This window comes from Schistocerca cancellata, chromosome 3 (genome assembly GCF_023864275.1).
Source record: "Schistocerca cancellata isolate TAMUIC-IGC-003103 chromosome 3, iqSchCanc2.1, whole genome shotgun sequence".
Taxonomy (NCBI): domain Eukaryota; kingdom Metazoa; phylum Arthropoda; class Insecta; order Orthoptera; family Acrididae; genus Schistocerca; species Schistocerca cancellata.
Genome location: NC_064628.1, coordinates 216,315,032 through 216,333,473, shown reverse-complemented (window position 1 = coordinate 216,333,473; position 18,442 = coordinate 216,315,032). Strand labels below are relative to the sequence as shown.

General features: G+C 43.6%; 1 long non-coding RNA gene across 1 annotated transcript in view; it reads left to right on the top strand.

The window, feature by feature from the left end:
* Positions 1–18,442, top strand: part of LOC126174849 (uncharacterized) — a 596,705-nt gene that overhangs the window by 418,787 nt on the left and 159,476 nt on the right. The window lies entirely within an intron of this gene.

Here is an 18,442-nt window from a genome sequence, read left to right as displayed (position 1 = left end):
TCGGGTTATGGCACTTGTCGTGTTCTCCTCTTTTGTTAACTTCAAGGTCAGAGGTACCTTTCTTGGTTCCTCCTCAAACAATGTGGATCACGCCAAAACTTGTAATAGAGATAGCAATTGGAGGAGGAGGTATACTTGGAAAAGTCCGGGAGTTAGGGGAAGATTTCAGTTTGGTTACATCGTCGTCAGACAGAGATTCCGAAAGCAGATACTGGATTGTAAGGTGTACCCAGGAGCAGATACAGACTCAGATCACAATGTAGTAGTGATGAAGAATAGTCTGAAGCTTAAGAGAATAGTCAGGAAGTGTCAATACGCAAAGAAGATAGGGAAGTACTAAGGAATGAAGGAATATCCTTGAAGTACTCTGTGGCTGTAGATACAGTAATAAAGAAGGGCCCGGTAGTTAGTACAGTTGAAGAGGATTGGACATCACTAAAAAAAGGTAATCACAGAAAATGGGAAGAAAATGGTAAGAACAAAAAAAGGTAACTGCGAAGAAACCATGAGTAACAAAGGTATCCTCTTATGATACTTTGACAGCGTATTCACTGTTACTAGCTGAAATTACAGAACTGTCTTCCTCCTCTCTCGTTCTCGTCCCAAGTCCATATTCTCCTGTAACCTTTTCTTCTACTCCTTTCCCTACAACTGCATTCCAGTTCCCCATGACTGTTAGATTTTCATCTTCCTTTACATACTGTATTACCTTTGTTGATCGATGAAAGAAGAAAGTACAAAAATGTTCCTGGAAATTCAGGAATACAGAAATACAAGTCGCTGAGGAATGAAATAAATAGGAAGTGCAGGGAAGCTAAGACGAAATGTGAAAAAATAAAAAAAATAAATGATTATCGGAAGGACTAGCTCGGCATATAAGAAAGTCAAGACAGCCATCGGTGAAATTAAAAGTAAGCGTGGTAACATTAAGAATGCAACGGGAATGCCACCGTTAAATGCAGAGGAAAGAGCGGATAGGCGGAAGGAGTCACATACCTTCGTTTGCCTTTGCTTGCTGTATCATTTCTTTCACATGATCTGCTGTCACATTTTCAGCTGTCTCCTTGAAAAGGCGTTCCATTTAGGTCAACGTATTTTTTTTTATTTACTGTAGTAATATGACGTTCAACGTGACCCCAAGTCGATTGTATTGCGCGGAAGTGGCAATGGTATGGCAGCAATATGAGCAGTTTATGCCCGTATTTTTTGCTATTTTTATCCACAATGTAAAATGGGTTTTTGGCTTTTGTTGCGCCACAAGTTCTAATAATTGTGTCCTTGTGGATTTACTGTCAAACTGTTTCTCCAGCGAGTTAACGACGTCGTTTTTCTTCGTTGCCTATCTGGGCGCCTTGTCTTGTACAGCCGAGTGATATGGAGCGTTATCCATAACAATTATAAAGTTTTTCGTTAAGTTTTGAAGTACAGTGTCGTCAGACCATTTCACAGACGTATTGTGGTTAGCCTCTTGGTGGTAGTCGGAGGTTTTCTTTGATCTAAATAACAGCAGATAATTAGAAACGAAATCTTTTGAATTTCGATGATGTCCTACAATTAATCCTTGTCCTCTGCCGATTGGGGCTGCCACACTACCGCTGATGGTATCACCTGTCCAGCCTTTTTGTTAACTGTGTCTCGCATTTACCCATGTTATGTGAAACCAAACGATATAAATAAAATTGCTCTCTATTAATTCTCTAAGAAAGCGGCATTGCAATATCTTGGCGTTCCATTTATAGCTTGTGGCCAGAAATGGATTTGTAGCGGAATCCTAACTTTTTCACGACTCCTTAACAAGGACGATTTACTACACTAAAATACGTCCGCTGTTACGAGTGTAGCAAGCAGCTTTTAGGATGTCGGATATTCCTTCCTTGTAAAATGTGTGTATGTCTGACGACGATTCGCATCTTCCTGAAAAGAGTCGAGTTTGTGCTGCTCTTCTCGAGGGGCCACTTCTTCACAAGTGCCTCCGATTTAGATGACTCGACCTGATTCTGCTTTCGCGAATTTCTACTTGTAGATTCTTATCGCTGGTCTTTTGCTGATTTCTAGAGCAGCTGCAGATCGCTGCACCACTTTTATCCATTGGAACGAGAGGTGCTCCTGCATCCTTCTCTCTCACAAAATTCTCCCTCAAGGTAAACACAGATTCATGCAAGTGGCTGTGTATAACCACGCGATGTCCGACACTTTTTGAAATTTTGCTAGTAGTGCGGAGCCTCGGTCTGCCCTTCTTTGGATTATCTTTTTTGTGTTAGCAGAAGAGCGAACACCGTGTTACGAATGGAGGCCGAAATGCACGCGTTTTAGCTCACGCAGGCTGGCCTGAGGAGGGAAGAACTATACTGACGTGAGGTCTGGAACATGACAAGGAATGAGAATACAGAAAACGGACGTAATTAGTTTGATCTTAACTTTAATCCATTAATGATGAACGTCGCTCTTGACGGTACATGATTCACAGTATTATCTGTTCAGAATACATTCTTGAAGATAGTAATTATAGTAACTGAATATGGCGCCTTCCTAGGTCGTAGCAAATGACGTAGCTGAAGGCTATGTTAAACTGTCGTCTCTGCAAATGAGAGCGTATGTAGACAGTGAACCATCGCTAGCAAAGTCGGCTGTACAACTGGGGCGAGTGCTAGGGAGTCTCTCTAGACTAGACCTGCCGTGTGGCGGCGCTCGGTCTACAATCACTGATAGCGGCGACACGCGGGTCCGACGTATACTAACGGATCGCGGCCGATTTAAAGGCTACCACCTAGCAAGTATGGTGTCTGGCGGTGACACCACAATCTTCATCACACATTGTAAGGTACGCGAAGCTAAATGTCACCCAAATCTCTCGCTGCAACGGCTCGCTGAGGACTGTCTGGGAAAATGCTTCAGGCAGCGTAGCGCAAGTGGCAACGCAGTGAGAGTTGTGCAGCCCGTTAATAAGTGATAACTGGTTTAAATCAAACTGTAGTGTTGTACCAACTGAGCTAAAACCCCCGATGTGGGCGAGGTGTCTGTGTTTAGCCGTCCCCACGTTTTCCCGAACGACGTTGTACCACCACTTGTCTCCACGACGCGGGCGCTCGGGCAGCGGCCACCATGTGAGGCCCCGTCCCACGGCCGAGCCGTTGCGTCACCGCGCGCCGCGTGGCGTTGGTGGTGTGGGGTCGCGGCTTCCCCTCCCGCCGGCGGAGCTCGATCACGCGACGCCGGTTAGCAGCACTCCACGTGCCGGCTTTGAACGCCGTCGCTTTTAGCCGAAATGTGGCCGTAGGCACAGCGGTTTCCGGAAACACAAGAGGGCGACGCATATTTTGAGACGGAATTTTTAGGTCGCAGCAAATCGGAGTCTGGGTAACACTGCTTTGTACTGACTGACCTCACAAAACTTGTCGCTTTCGTTCATTCTTTATTTTAACCCTGCATGACTACTAGCATTATTTGAATGAAAAATTTCATTTTCTGCTCTTAGATCATACTAGTCTCTACATGACCACTTTTTGTAATTACAAAGGACGTTTTTCAGATTTTTTAAAAATTATTCAAACAAGTGGACGTGGAACTTGGCCAGTTAAATTTCGTTGTTTATCTTAAATAATATCAAGCATATACAGTATTCAGTCACTAGAATAAGTATGTTTTAGTGTGCAGTGTCTTGAAAGGAGGATATAAGATGAACCTCAACAAAAGCAAAACGAGGATAATGGAATGTAGTCGAATTAAGTCGGGTGATGCTGAGGGAATTAGATTAGGAAATGAGACACTTAAAGTAGTAAAGGAGTTTTGCTATTTGGGTAGCAAAATAACTGATGACGGTCGAAGTAGAGAGGATATAAAATGTAGACTGTCAATGGCAAGGAAAGCGTTTCTGAAGAAGATAAATTTTTTAACATCGAGTATAGATATAAGTGTCAGGAAGTCATTTCTGAAAGTATTTGTATGGAGTGTAGCCATGTATGGAAGTGAAACATGGACGGTAAATAGTTTGGACAAGAAGAGAATAGAAGCTTTCGAAATGTGATGCTACAGAAGAATGCTGAAGATTAGATGGGTAGATCTCATAACTAATGAGAAGGTATTGAATAGAACTGGGGAGAAGAGGAGTTTGTGGTACAACTTGACAAGAAGAAGGGACCGGTTGATAGGACACGTTCTGAGGCATCAAGGGATCACAAATTTAGCATTGGAGGGCAGCGTATAGGGTAAGAATCGTAGAGGGAGACCAAGAGATGAATACATTAAGCAGATTCAGAAGGATGTAGGTTGCAGTAAGTACTGGGAGATGATGAAGCTTGCACAGGATAGAGTAGCGTGGAGAGCTGCATCAAACCAGTCTCAGGACTGAAGACCACAACAACAACAACAGTGTGCAGTTCACTCTAATTTGCAGACGCGGTATTGTCCAACATGCAAAGACTTCATAGTACCGTTTATGTCTCCACACTGAAGCAATCGTGTATTGTCACAGTCGCCGGCTTACCAACAACCATTGTGTTCTGTTCACTAAATATAGGCCTACGTACTGTTAAACATAATTAAGTGGCGGCAGGAAGAGAAACCCTCTGCACCGAAGTAGCTGCTGTTGTTGAGATGACTTTTTTGGCTATACGGCCTCATCACAGGTCAAAATAGTGTTAAGGCCACAGTTAAACAAAAATATATGGCAATGCAGATTAGCGACAATTTGCAATACGTTATTAAAAGAAGTATTGGATTACTGATGATAGGCCGCAGCAATAGTTTACTGTTCATTTGCAGTGATCTAGTTTTAACCCTCGTATATTCCTGAATCCAGTGAACGATTATTGTGATCACTTACAGAATGTCCAGTACCGTTCTTCTTCACATCTACTATACACCCTCCGCCCCCGGGTCAGTCTGAAAAGTTTCGACACTGCAGTATTAAAATAACTGAAAAAAGTTAACATGGTGATTTTAATGCTTCCGATGTTAGTGTAAGGTGTAAGTAGTCTCCCCCCCCCCCCCCCCCCCTCTTTCAACGCACAGAATGTTTATAAAACCATATGAAACTGTCGGAAAAGTCCTTTTTTGGGATTTCACGGTCACTTGAATGTCGACTATATCGTCAAAGCGTCGACACCTCAAGTGAATTTCGAAATTTGCCATTTTGTGGTAGGTTCGTATTGATAACACCATGTCTCGTCACCTATGATGATTTTTTCAGAAAAGAGTTTCCAAGTTTTGCGTTTCAGTCTACATTTCCATGGATACTGTGCAGACATGCAGTCCCTGCAGAGGGTTCATCGAACCACCTTCACAATAATTCCCTGTTATTCCAATCTCGACAGCGCGCAGAAATAACGAACACTTACATCTTTCCGTGCGAGCTCTGATTTCTCTTATTTTATTATGATGGTCGTTCCTCCCAATGTAGGTCGGCTTCAACAAAATATTTTCGCATTCGGAACAGAAAGTTAGTGATTGAAATTTCGTGAGCAGATTCCGGCGCAACGAAAAATGCCTGTTTTAATTATGTCCACGCCAAATCCTGCATTATTTCAGTGACACTCTCTCCCATGTTTTGCGATGATACAAAACGTGTTGCTCATCCTTGAACTTTCTCGATGTAGTCTGTTAATACTATCTGGTAAGGATCCCGGAACGCACAGCAGTACTCCAAAAGAGGACGGGTTCAAATGGTTCTGAGCACTATGGGACTTAACATCTGAGGTCATCATTCCCATAGAACTTAGAACTACTTAAACCTAACTAACCTAAGGACATCACACACATCCATGCCCGAGGCAGGATTCGAACCTGCGACCGTAGCAGTCGCGCAGTTCCAGACTGAGGCGCCTAGAACCGCCCGGCCACACCGGGCGTAAAGAGGACGGGCAAACGTAGCGTAGGCAGTCTCTTTAGTAGGTCTGTTCCATGTTCTAAGAGTCCTGCCAATAAAACACAGTCTTTAGTTTGCCTTCCCCATAACATTTTCTGTGTAGTCTTTCCATTTTAAGTTGTTCGTAATTGTAATTTATAGGAATTTAGTTGAATTTACGGCCTTTAGATTTGACTGATTAATCGCATAACCTAAGTTGAACGGATTCCTTTTAGCACTCTTGTAGACGACGTCACACTTTTCATTATTTATGGTTACTTGCCAATTTTCGCACCATACAGATATCTTTCCTAAATCGTTTCGGAATTTGTTTTGACCTTCTGATTAGTTTACTAGACGATAAACGGCAGCATCATCTGCAAATAACCTAAGACGACTGATCAAATTGTCTCCTAAATAGTTTACGTAGATAAGGAATAGCAGAGGGACCATAACACTACCTTTGGGAACACCAGAAGTCAATGACTTTCCGTCAGTTACTACGATCTTTGACCTCTCTGACAAGAAATCACAAATCCAGTCACATAACTGAAACGATATTTCACAAAAACGCAATTTCACTACAAGCTATGTGTGTGGTACAGTGTCAAAAGCCTTCTGGAAATCTATAAATACTGAGTCAATCTGAAATCCCTTGTCAATAGCACTCAACACACTGTGTGAGTAAAGAGCTTGTCGTGTTTAACAAGAACAGTGTTTTCTATATCCGTGTTGGCTGTGTGTTGATAGACCGATCTCCTGAAGGTAACTCGTAGTGTTCGAACACAATATATGTTATAAAATCCTGCTACCTGTCGACGTTCATGATATTTGCCTGTAGTTCAGTGGATTACTTCTACTGCCTTTCTTTTCTTGAGTATTGATGTGACCTGTGCAACTTTCCAATCTTTGGGTACGGATCTTTCGACCGAGCGAGATAGCTCAGTGGTTAGCACAGTGGACTCGCTTGGGGAGGACGACGGTTCACACCCGCGTCCGGCCATCCTGATTCAGGTTTTCCGTAATTTCCCTCAATCTCTTCAGGCAAATGCCGGGGTGGTTCCCTTGAAAGGGCACTGCCGACTTCCTTCGCTAATCCGCTTGCACCGGTGACCCCGCTGTCTGGTCCCTCCCCCAAATCAACCAAGTAACGAATCTTTCGTCGAGAGAGCGGTTGTATATGATTGTAAAATATGGACCTATTGCATCAGCATACTCTGAAAGGAACTAATTGGCATACAGTATGGACCGGAAGACTTGCTTTTTTATGTGATTTGAGTTGCTTCACTATTCCGAGGATATCTACTTCTAATTCACTCACGTTGGCAGCTGTCGTTGCAGGCGTTCACGCGTCCTTGTTTCGGTTACGGAGTCAAGGTGTGCGGGACAGACTTTACACACACTTTTCTCTTCATAAAACATTCTGGAAAAGACCTGAAAATTTGATGTAGTCGTGTTGGTCCATTGCGATTTATGACACAATAACGTTGGCACACTACGGCCGCACGTCCACTACTTACACTGCTTGCTCACAACTGACTGGTCGAGTGCAGATCTGTTGCTTACGGATGTTCCAGCTGCCACCATAGCTACTGCGCTGTCGTCGCCTATACGCCAGGAACAAAATGAGTCTTGGAACTTTTTGGACGGACGGCGTAGACACGGTTCTACTGCAGTCTTGAGGTACTGTTGATGCTGTGGAAACTTATGTCATACTTGCTATGATACTGTTGATACATTGAGTGCCCCGTGTATCCGGTAAGATCCGCATGTGGCGGATGGATGTTCCCTTGGCAACGATCTGGGTGATGTAAAGCGGAAGCATAAGGTAGTGCGTATTGTGTGGGCCCTCTATGGCGTCTGACCATAACTATGTTGCGCCTATCCGCGGGCTGGCCTTACCATGTGTCGCCCTCTCTGTATATTGCCGTGTCTTTTTTTTTCTAGACACAGTACAGCATAAGCATTAAAAGAGGAAGAGATTGTTCAAGCATTGTTACAGGTTATTCCGACTCTGGAGAACCAGTGAAATAGATATGGACCCTACTTTCGGAGTTAACATTGCAGTGATCACTGGAATGTTGATAGGCGGCACATAGTGGCTGATGCCTCCAAGCCCCACCCAAGACACTCAAGTTGATAATGTAACCGCTCTTTTTACCCGCAATCCCGCACCCGCGAATGCCTGAAAAAGCATTCTTTCACGTGTTGCACATTTACCGCGCGACCGGCGAGAAAGCGATGTTCTCATTGAAGCCTACGGCTCAGGACGTTCATCTGCCACTGAGACAGCGTGCATAGCACGCCGTCTAGACTGCGGTGTGCGGACGCAGCGTCCACCTGTTGGTCGCAGCGCCGACCGGCGTGGCCTCGGCGCGTCAGCGGCGTAATTGACGGCGAGCGTCTCCCGGAGGCCCCACAGAATTAACTGGCCTTTCCGGCAGCCACAGCCGCAGCCGCGCCAAACAACACGCCGCCCACCATCTGCTCCCGCTGCTGCTATCCGCGCCGTACTCGAACCTTTTGCTGATGAAGGACAGCGCTGTCGTCTGCAAGACGGTCACGTTCGGCGGAAATGGCCGCCAACTTCACTGCAGAATACAAGATTGGATGAAATTTTGAAATAGTGTCTAGTAAGGTACACCCTTTTTGAACCTCTACAACCGTGTTAAGTGTATATAGTAAATTATTTTCATTTATGTTGCATGGTGTTTAAGGGAAAACATACTTATGCTGTCGAATCCTTCCATTTCTTTTCAAACCTATACTAATAATAAATCTTTAAAACCGTCGTGTTTGCTTTTGAACTCGCTAATCTCCAGACTTGCTAGACGAATTTTTATGGGGTTTTCGGAGATAGCCGGCCGGAGTGGCCGAGCGGTTCTAGGCGCTACAGTCAGGAACCGCGCGACTGCTGCGGTCGCAGGTTCGAATCCTACTTCGGGCATGGATGTGTGTGATGTCCTTAGGTTAGTTTGGTTTAAGTAGTTCTAAGTTCTAGGGGACTGATGACCTCAGATGTTAAGTCCCATAGTGCTCAGAGCCATTTGAACCTCTTTTTTTTTCGGAGATAACTTCAGTGCGGCTTTTGGCGCCGTAGAGGCTTTAATTGTTAAAAATCGGATCACGGAAAAAAACACTCATACGAATTACAAATTGTATGTAAGTATGTTCCGCATCTCCTTCTAAACCACTGCACCGATTTAAACCAAACTTGATATACATATCCCTTACTGTGTGGAAAAAGTCGCCGTGGGAGTAAGAACCACCTACCTCTCAGAGAGGTGGGCGTGGGGGTGAAATAGAAATGCAGACCAAGATGCGCCAATACCGAGATTTTACTCATGCAGTATTTGAGAAAGAGAGCACTTTGCGACTCTTTACACTTAATCTTAAATCTTTACGAGACAGTTATTCGCTGACACTCCCCCCCCTCCCCCCCCCCCCGCCCTGCACACACGTAATAATAAAAGGAAAAAAGTTAATCGCTTATTACATTTTCGCAACAGGCATGAAGTTTTAATTTATTACATCTTTACTGCTAACTGAATTCACAACACATTTTTTAGCAGTGTTCACATACAGCACTGAATATACGTGCAAATCATATCATTGTACAACACGTAGTGCAAGAGAAATGACGTCATAAACACTGAGCCGCCCGAAAAACTGCCGCATCGTGCATGCCGTTTGAATTTATTACTTTGATCTAACTCTATTCGCAACACATTTAGCAGACAGTATCGACATATGCCGCTGAATGTACGTAAAAAGTTATATGATTGTACGGGACAGACAGAGGGTGAAGAGATAGACTTAGAAAGGAAAGACGAGGACATGGACAGAGAGAGGGGCAGGATGAGATGGGCATAGAGACAATGGAGAGGAGAGAGATGGATAGAGAGAGTTGGAGGAGGTCAGAGAGAGGTGAGCTGGGCAGACAGAGGGAAAAGTAGCAGATGGACAGTTGAGAGGCAGGAGGAAAAGGACGGAGCATGTTGGGTGAGGAGATGGGCAGATAGAAGGGGGAAAAGGAGATGGACAGAGAGAGGTGCAGAGGAAGTGGACGGAGAGAGAGGGGGGGGAGGGCAGATTCACCAATAGAATTGAAATTAATATATATCTGGCCATTGCCGGGTACTAAGCTATTCATAAATAATGCTAGCATGTGGCTATGGTTTACCTTAAAATGTGAATAGTCTCTGTACTGTATAGACTGACACATTGACTTGTCATTGCCCAGCTCAAACCACTAAGGATAAAAACTTAAAATTTGCAGACGGTGTTGATCTTATACTGTAGGCGTATTTTAAGAAGGCATTTTCCGGTATTCCGTACCTAAAGGGGTGGAATAGGGGATGAAAGATTTAGTGAAAATATGTTGCTATAAAGGCAAATTTGTAGATAGAAGTACGAAAATTGATATTTGGTTTCTTGGTGAGAAAGAAAAATACGTATTTCGTGAGAAAGAAAAATACGTATTTCGGCATTTTTGGAAATTCAACCACTTAGGGGATGAAAGTTCTTTTAAAGCTAAATCTATGGAAATCGGTATTTGACTTCCCGATTAGAAGTACATAATATGTGTGTCATTGTTTTTTTGGAAAATCAAGGTTGTTGGTTGTGTTGTTTTGGGGAAGGAGACCAGACAGCGAGGTCATCGGTCTCATCGGATTAGGGAAGGAAGACGGCCGTGCCCTTTCAGAGGAAACATCCCGGCATTTGCCTAGAGGGATTTAGGGAAATCACGGAAAACCTAAATCAGGATGGCCGGACGCGGGATTGAACCGTCGTCCTCCCGAATGCGAGTCCAGTGTCTAACCACTGCGCCACTCGCTCGGTTTGGAAAATCAAGCCGCAAGGGAGTGAAACAGAGCCAGACTGAATCACTGTCTCATCATCCCCCAACCCAAACCGACAAGGATAGAAATTTAAAATTTGGAAAGGGAGTGGATCTTATCCGTAAACTGATATTTGGTTTCTCAGTCAGAAGTTAAAAAAAATACGTGTTTCAATATCTTTGGAAAGTCAGCCAAAGGGGGTCAAATAGAGGATGAGAACGCCGGCCGAAGTGGCCGTGCGGTTAAAGGCGCTGCAGTCTGGAACCGCAAGACCGCTACGGTCGCAGGTTCGAATCCTGCCTCGGGCATGGATGTTTGTGATGTCCTTAGGTTAGTTAGGTTTAACTAGTTCTAAGTTCTAGGGGACTAATGACCTCAGAAGTTGAGTCCCATAGTGCTCAGAGCCATTTGAATTTTTAGGGGATGAGAAGTTTTACGAAAATATTTCGTTATATTTATAATTTTTAAAGGTAAATGTATTATTTCACTTCGCGGTTAGATATAAAGAAATATGTGTTAGAGAATGAAAGTTCTATGAAAATTCCACCACAAAACGCAAAAGGCGTGATTAACGAAAACCTTGGACTCCAGCTGCCACAGTCGCTTTTTGGTCAGAAATACTTTCGGCAAAGACCATGCCTCTATTAACTTATTTAGAGTGCGAAGTTTAGAAGTTGTTGCAATTTGTGAACAAGATAAAAATTCGTTTGAAGGGAAAAAAAGTTAGTGCAGGCGATACAGTCTAAGCGAGCGAAGCAGCTGGCGCGTAGATAGTAATAAATAATTACAGTATTAGTATATTTTAACAAAATTTTCTCGAGCTTCCAGCCTACGAGCTGTGGGGCGAGTGCTCCTCGGCCATTGTCAAGTGATGACCTTGCCTACCTCGCCACAGAGGGTACTCGACTGGTGACCTGCGCAAGGACGTTCCCCACATGTGTCATACATAGAAAACATCTGGTGATGGGTTGCTGAGAGCCCGGCACACCACCACTCACCTGTGGCAGAGAGTTGAAACATCAAGTAATAACGTACTCGTATCTGCTATCCGAGCACAGTTTGTGCTCAACAATGTTAGCCTATGGCCTTTGTTGCTCCGAGGGCTGCGGCTGTACTGAACTGCACACCCTGTATACACTCAGATCGCCTGCAGATGTAATAATATACTCTTGATACTACTCTATATACTCGCAATAAGTCAAATTTCCTTAATTGCTGACATACTTGGTGTTACAGTTTCAACCGACAGCAGTGAAATTCAAGCCATTGTGCCGTTTAGTAGCCTTAACTGGCCAGTATGTAGCCAGACTCACAAACAGCAAGCATACTGACTCGTTCCACATCATTTCAATAAATATGGTGGGAATGGTGTACGGAAGATATATCTAACTACCTGCAATCCCTTGTCAGCCGTAATAGTCGGCATTTCGTGGAAGGAAAGTGCTTGATTGCAGTGCACTGGCCGTGCATGTTGCAGGTACGAGATGAGAACGCGCAGGTTCTGTAGGAGCGGATCCAAGCGAGAGAGGGGGTGGGGTGTCGTCACGATTATGAACACCCCGCCCCCCAACCCCCAAAGAACGTTTTAATAAAAGCGTTTATGTTGTTACATACACCAGTTTGCAAGAGTCTCAGATGAAATTTGCAAGAGTGTCGAAAGTGGCAAGGAATTCTAGAAGCTGCAAACTGTGTCTAACGCGCTGTACTTCTCAGTTGGTTGGATGAGGGCCAGAAAGCAAGCCAGAAGGGGAAAGACTATCCAGTCAAAAATACTGTATTGAAGAGCTTCCCAGCCCCTCCCCTTCCGTCGTTTACAGGGTCATATTGCTATATTATGCAAACCTCTGTTCACAATCAGAGTGCTTAGTGATATGCTTATAATGGTCAATGCAAACTTTAATTTTGTATTGTGTTGTTATCAGACATCGTCCTCATCATCATCATCATCATCACTAGCCGATTCGATCACTTAGTGATTTGTCCTCTTTGAGTCGGCGTGCAACGTAAGATCGCAGCAGGTTCTTCCATTTATGCCTATCTTGAGCTTCACGTTGCCAACTGAATCGAGCTGCTTTTCTTAAGTCTCTCTCCCAACTGTCAAGTGCTCTTTCTTGTGGTCTTCGTAAATTGGGCTCCAACATAGTACTTGTTTTAACCGTCTTCCATCTTTTCTTCTAGCCACATGACCAGCCCTGTGCCATTTCAAGGTTTTCACTATTCGTCTGGCCATAAATACGTACTGCTGTCCGTGCGAAGACGAGGCGGATCGCTAGTTTTAGTTCTAAAAGCAATTGCATGACACAGCAACTTGTCAAATTTTCGAGCAAATTCTTTTAAAATGATATATTTTTTGAGGTACAAGCGATGTTGTGGTCATTCACCTGAACAAATTATAATAATTATTGTTATATGAGAAACATGTTCGATATTTTGTTATTATTAAAATCGTAGTTAGTAAGAGTGACAGCAAATTCAGTTGGGTGGAGGAGAGGCGGGAGGGGGGGAGGGCCAGGGGGAGGGGAAAGAGAAAGCAAGAAGCAATAACCTCTTCTTACCTCCCAGACCCCAACCATGGGTTCACGCCTGTCGAGAGAATAGGAGAAGAGAGGAAAGGACAGGAAAAAAGAAGGTACGAGAGCAGAGGAGAATATAGGAGAGGAGCAAAGAGAGTATGAAAGGAGATGAGAAGATAGGAGAGGCGAGAAGGATGTAATAAAGTAGAGGGGAAAAGGAGGTCGTAGAGGAGAAGAGAGGCGGAAGTTGTAGATGAGAGGAAAAGAGGGGAGAGGAAGAGGTAGAAGAGGAAAGGGGGGAGAAGAGGAAATAGGAGAAGAGGAGGGCAGCTGCGTGACCGGCGGCGCGTCGCGCTCTGATTCCTGTGGGAGCCGAGTGCGGGGCTGCGAGCAGGTACCGTGCCAAGCTCCTGTCTGCGCGCCGTTCGATACTACATCCGACACATGCCTACGCTGTTTCACCTGCCTCCAACAACTCTGTGTTTTACCCGTACCGAAATACCTCCAACGTCTCTCTCGTGAGTTACAATTCCGGATTAACAAAAGTGGAACCGGAAAGAACGAAATTGCAGTCGTACTGAAGACAGCCGTGATTGTTAAATCCATGTTTTGCGAAAGAAAAATTATTTTACGGCGCGATCATACACACGTAGAGTTGTAAAACTACCGTAGGTCCCCGTCGACTATGGCAAGTAAGCGTAGACTACGGTAGTTTTCCTAGTAGCTTTGGTCAGTTAATGTCGTACCCGCGTTACCTGTACGTTAGGTATGTTGCATACCAGTGGGGCGTTACCTCATAACGATCGCGTTTTTCTTCTTATGCGACTAGTGTCTAATTAGATTCGCCTACAAACCGGAGGCGGTAAACCGTCTAGAAACCGACAGAAAATGCATAAAAGCCCGCGAAACCCACAGAACATTTTCGTTCTACATAGTAATCCTCCTGTCTATTACTTGAAAATAAACAGTATTATATCGAAATTGAACTTGTCAATATTTAGTTTAGGTTTTATTTTAAAATTCTTGATTTGTAACGTGAAACAGAGGGATATTGAAGTAAAAATGAAAAAAAAGGTACATATTTATCATATAGTGCTAAAAAGCGCAATTTCCTCAACAGAAAGGTAAACTTAAAAGCCGGCCACAGTGGCCATGCGGTTCTAGGCGCTTCAGTCTGGAACCGCGCGACCGCTACGGTCGCAAATTCGAGTCCTGCCTCGGGCGTGGATGTGTGTGATGTCCTTAGGTTAGTTAGGTTTAAGTAGTTCTAAGTTCTAGGGGAGTGATGACCTCAGCAGTTAAGTCCCATAGTGCTCAGAGCCATTTGAACCATTTGAAAACTTAAAAACAGCAAAACAAACAAATACATCAAACATCGCTTCAGCAATTCGTCGAATTAAAACAAAACATGTTTCTGTTATTCAAAAACAACTTTCGCATTTATCAACAATATAGGAAACTCTTGCCTTTGCTCATGATGAAGAACATTCTAATGAGTCTAAAATAACGACAGTAACTAAATATATGTTTTGCATGTAAACTGTACTTGTTGTAAAAGTAATTGTTTTGTTACATAAAAGGGCATAAGTACCACTAATAACTAATATTTATTGCCTTTATAAGAATATGAAATACACAGTGGACTAAAACTGAAGCATGTGCGATTCTAATTATGTGCAAAACAACCAACCAAACAAACAAAAAAACAAAGAGAAATCGTCGGCTCTAGTTGTCTCTTACAAATTTGTTTTTGTTTCTTTCCCTAGTAGTGCCACCAATACTACCAGCAATCCTACCATTTCCTATAACATTTATGTACTACCGAAGCGTAGTTTTGGTAGAGTGCAGCTCTACGTGTACTTCATGGGCCATCTTCGTATCATAGAATACATCCTGTGGTTCACTCTAACACTTAGATAACCACATTGTCAATGAACACACGTTGGGAATGTCTTGTGTACGAAAACTGATTCTCTGGTGATGTAATAATTAACTTTTCACATGCTGCTCACAAATTTCAACAGCACTTCAAAGAGCATACTAACTACTGTAGTCATTAAAATGTATACAACTGCATTAAAGAAGTTTGCAATTGGCATATTTCATAGCAACAAACAATTCGTGCACAATGCGCTTTTTTTTAAGCCAATGACTCATAGTCGTTTTCAGTTTGCACAAAAAGTAAAAGAGCAGAATATTTCTTTATGTGTCAAATATGAGAAACAAATAAGTTTGCGGTAACATATGTTATATAATAGCACTTCATTTTCTAGTGAGTTTCTTTCTGAAACATTCCTAGACAGCATAATTATTGTCATTGTTATCGCAGATTTCCCCGTTTCAGTTCGCATTAGACATGTTGTTGTGACATCCCAGTGGAGTTCCCTCGTTGGAAAATTAATACTTTGTTGAAGAAACTTCGCTTCGACATGTACATTAAAAAAATTGGCCAGATGGGAGTAGGACTCGCATTCTGAGGGTTCCTTATAAACTTAAGTATGTATATAGAGAGTTCATCTATCTCGGGAGTCGGAATCTGGGCGAGATTTACCTGTTATCGACGCTGTTACTGGCAAGATATCCGTCCCAGGAATTGCAATATATTTGAGAATACCAGAATGAGATTTTCACTCTGCAGCGGAGTGTGCGCTGATATGAAACTTCCTGGCAGATTAAAACTGTGTGCCGGACCGAGACTCGAACTCGGGACCTTTGCCTTTCGTGGGCAAGTGCTCTACCAGCTGAACTACCCAAGCACGACTCACGCCCCGTCCTCACAGCTTTACTTCTGCCAGTACCTCGTCTCCTACCTCTCCTGCGACCCTTGCAGAACTAGCACTCCTGAAAGAAAGGAGAGCTTCTGTAAAGTTTGGAAGGTAGGAGACGAGGTACTGGCAGAAGTAAAGCTGTGAGGACGGAGCCTGAGTCGTGCTTGGGTAGCTCAGTAGGTGGAGCACTTGCCCGCGAAAGGCAAAAGTCCCGAGTTCGAGTTTCGATCCGGCACACAGTTTTAATCTGCCAGGAAGTTTCATTTGAGAATATTTTAATTTTGAAATCCGATGAAAATGAGAAAATAAATATTTTTGTATGCTATAATTACAGATTTACAGTTTAAAATGTTTTTCTTTACTTGTACTGTGAAACCTTTCTTCTTGCCAAAACTTCATGATTCTAGGCTAACGAGAAGTACCCAATAGGTTTTGATGAGCGTGTTTGTCGAGTATCAAAATATGTGACATAAATGGCCGTATCTTTTGATTGCATTGAGAACAGCGTGTGCGAAAATTCGTCTCGGATACAGTCGGACAATTCGTCTCGGATACAGTCGGACGCGACTGCCTCGTGGACACGCGAAAGCTGCTCGAAGCAGTGGCTGCTGCTGGCTGCACACTGCCGGAGGCCTACGGAGCAGGTCCTTGCGACATCCCGCCATGACGTCACTCCGCCCGCCCTCTGGCCAATTAGGGTCAAGCGGAGGTTCGCCGGTTGCCGAAAGTCGGGCGTTTACGCGTACGTGTCTGACTATTGGGCTGTGTGGGGAGCAGTCGCGGCCGTACCACCGGTTTCCACAGCAGCGGATCCGCTCGTGTTGACAGGGGTCGGGTCCACAACGCATCACACAAGCTCTGTGCGGATCACAGCTGCACAACTAACAGAACGAACGAAGGCGAACGACTGCATAGAGGGAAAAAAACGGTATGCGATGTTGAATGCGACGGAATCGTGAACGGGTTCATTCGCAGTATTTCCTATTACACATGTAGATAATAGCCAGCTGCGTTTCTCATTTTACGGGTCGTTTTACGATAAACAGGATCGTAACTTGGTAATGTGAGGCGCGTTAACTCAGGGGAATCGCGTCCAAGAGATAATCTACGTTTTCCTCACACTGAGTAAAAAAGATAGGTGAATACGTATGAGTGCATAAAAATACAGATGCTAAATTTATGTATAATGATAGGCATCCACACATATTACAAAAATGGGATTATGTATGTGTGGGTGTGTACGTTCCACATCTGCTCCTAAACCACTGGACCGATTTCAACCAAACTTGGTACACAAAATCCCTTACTGTCAGGCAACAGTCGCTATGATGGTAAGAACCACTTACCTATTATAATTCAGGAGATAAACGTCATAATAAATGAGATGCATGACAAAACTGCCGCATTGTTCATCGTGCTTAAATTTACTGCTTCTTTTCTACGAACACTGTTCGCAACGTATTTCGCAGACAGTATCCACTCGTGTCGCTGAATCCACCTAAACTTATGTACGTTTGTACGACACATAGTTCAAGAGCTGTGACATCATAAAAACTGAGATGCGTGAAAAAATGCCGCATCATGCATTACTTTTTAATTTATTATATCTTTACTACTGACAGTATTCGTAACAAATTTCGTACACTGTATCCATAGGAGATGGACTCAGATAGGGGGAGGAAGAGTTGTACAGAGAGAGGGGAAGGAGGAAAAGGACAGAGAAAGGAAAGAGGATGAGATGGACGGAGAAAGGGGGGGAGGAGATGGACAGAGAGAGGGGGAGGTTAGGAGATGGACAGAGGGCGAAGGAGGAAATGGACTGACACCGAGTAATGTGCTACTAACAAAAATAAATTCATACGAGAGTAATGCTCGTAGAACACCTTTAAGACGACTTCATATTTGGTAAGGAAGTTGACTATATGATTCGAGTTTAAAAACTACTTAACGGTGGGAGAATTTCAAATAATAATAATAACTTGCCGGAAACGAAATGAAACCGCACATATTTAATAACATACAATAAATGTCCATAAACTTTTTCCTTTTCGGATTGTTATTATGAGATTTCTCTTTTCAATGATCTCTTTCAAAACATTTTCATTTTATTATCGCTCTTTGCATCTAGTCGTCCATAGCTTTTCGTTAAGCCACATTTCCATTGCTTCCAAACGCTTTCTGTCTCCAACGGCTAGGATCTCTACCCTGTTGTTTAGAGGATAGAGATATACATGGGGTGATGGGAGTGAGAAGGAAGCAGGAACAGACAGTGTAATAGCATAAGCTGGCAGATAAACACAGGCGAGACTTAATACTCGCGGTGACTGCGATGAAGGTTACGCTTATGGCGTCACCTGTTACTTCCTTGTGTCTGAGTTGACAAGTTTTCCCCTTTTAATGTAGTCACTGTTTCCTCTACAATGCAAGCAACTTCGGGAAATTCCCGTCGTAGCTGTTAGGAATCGGTCAGTACATTCC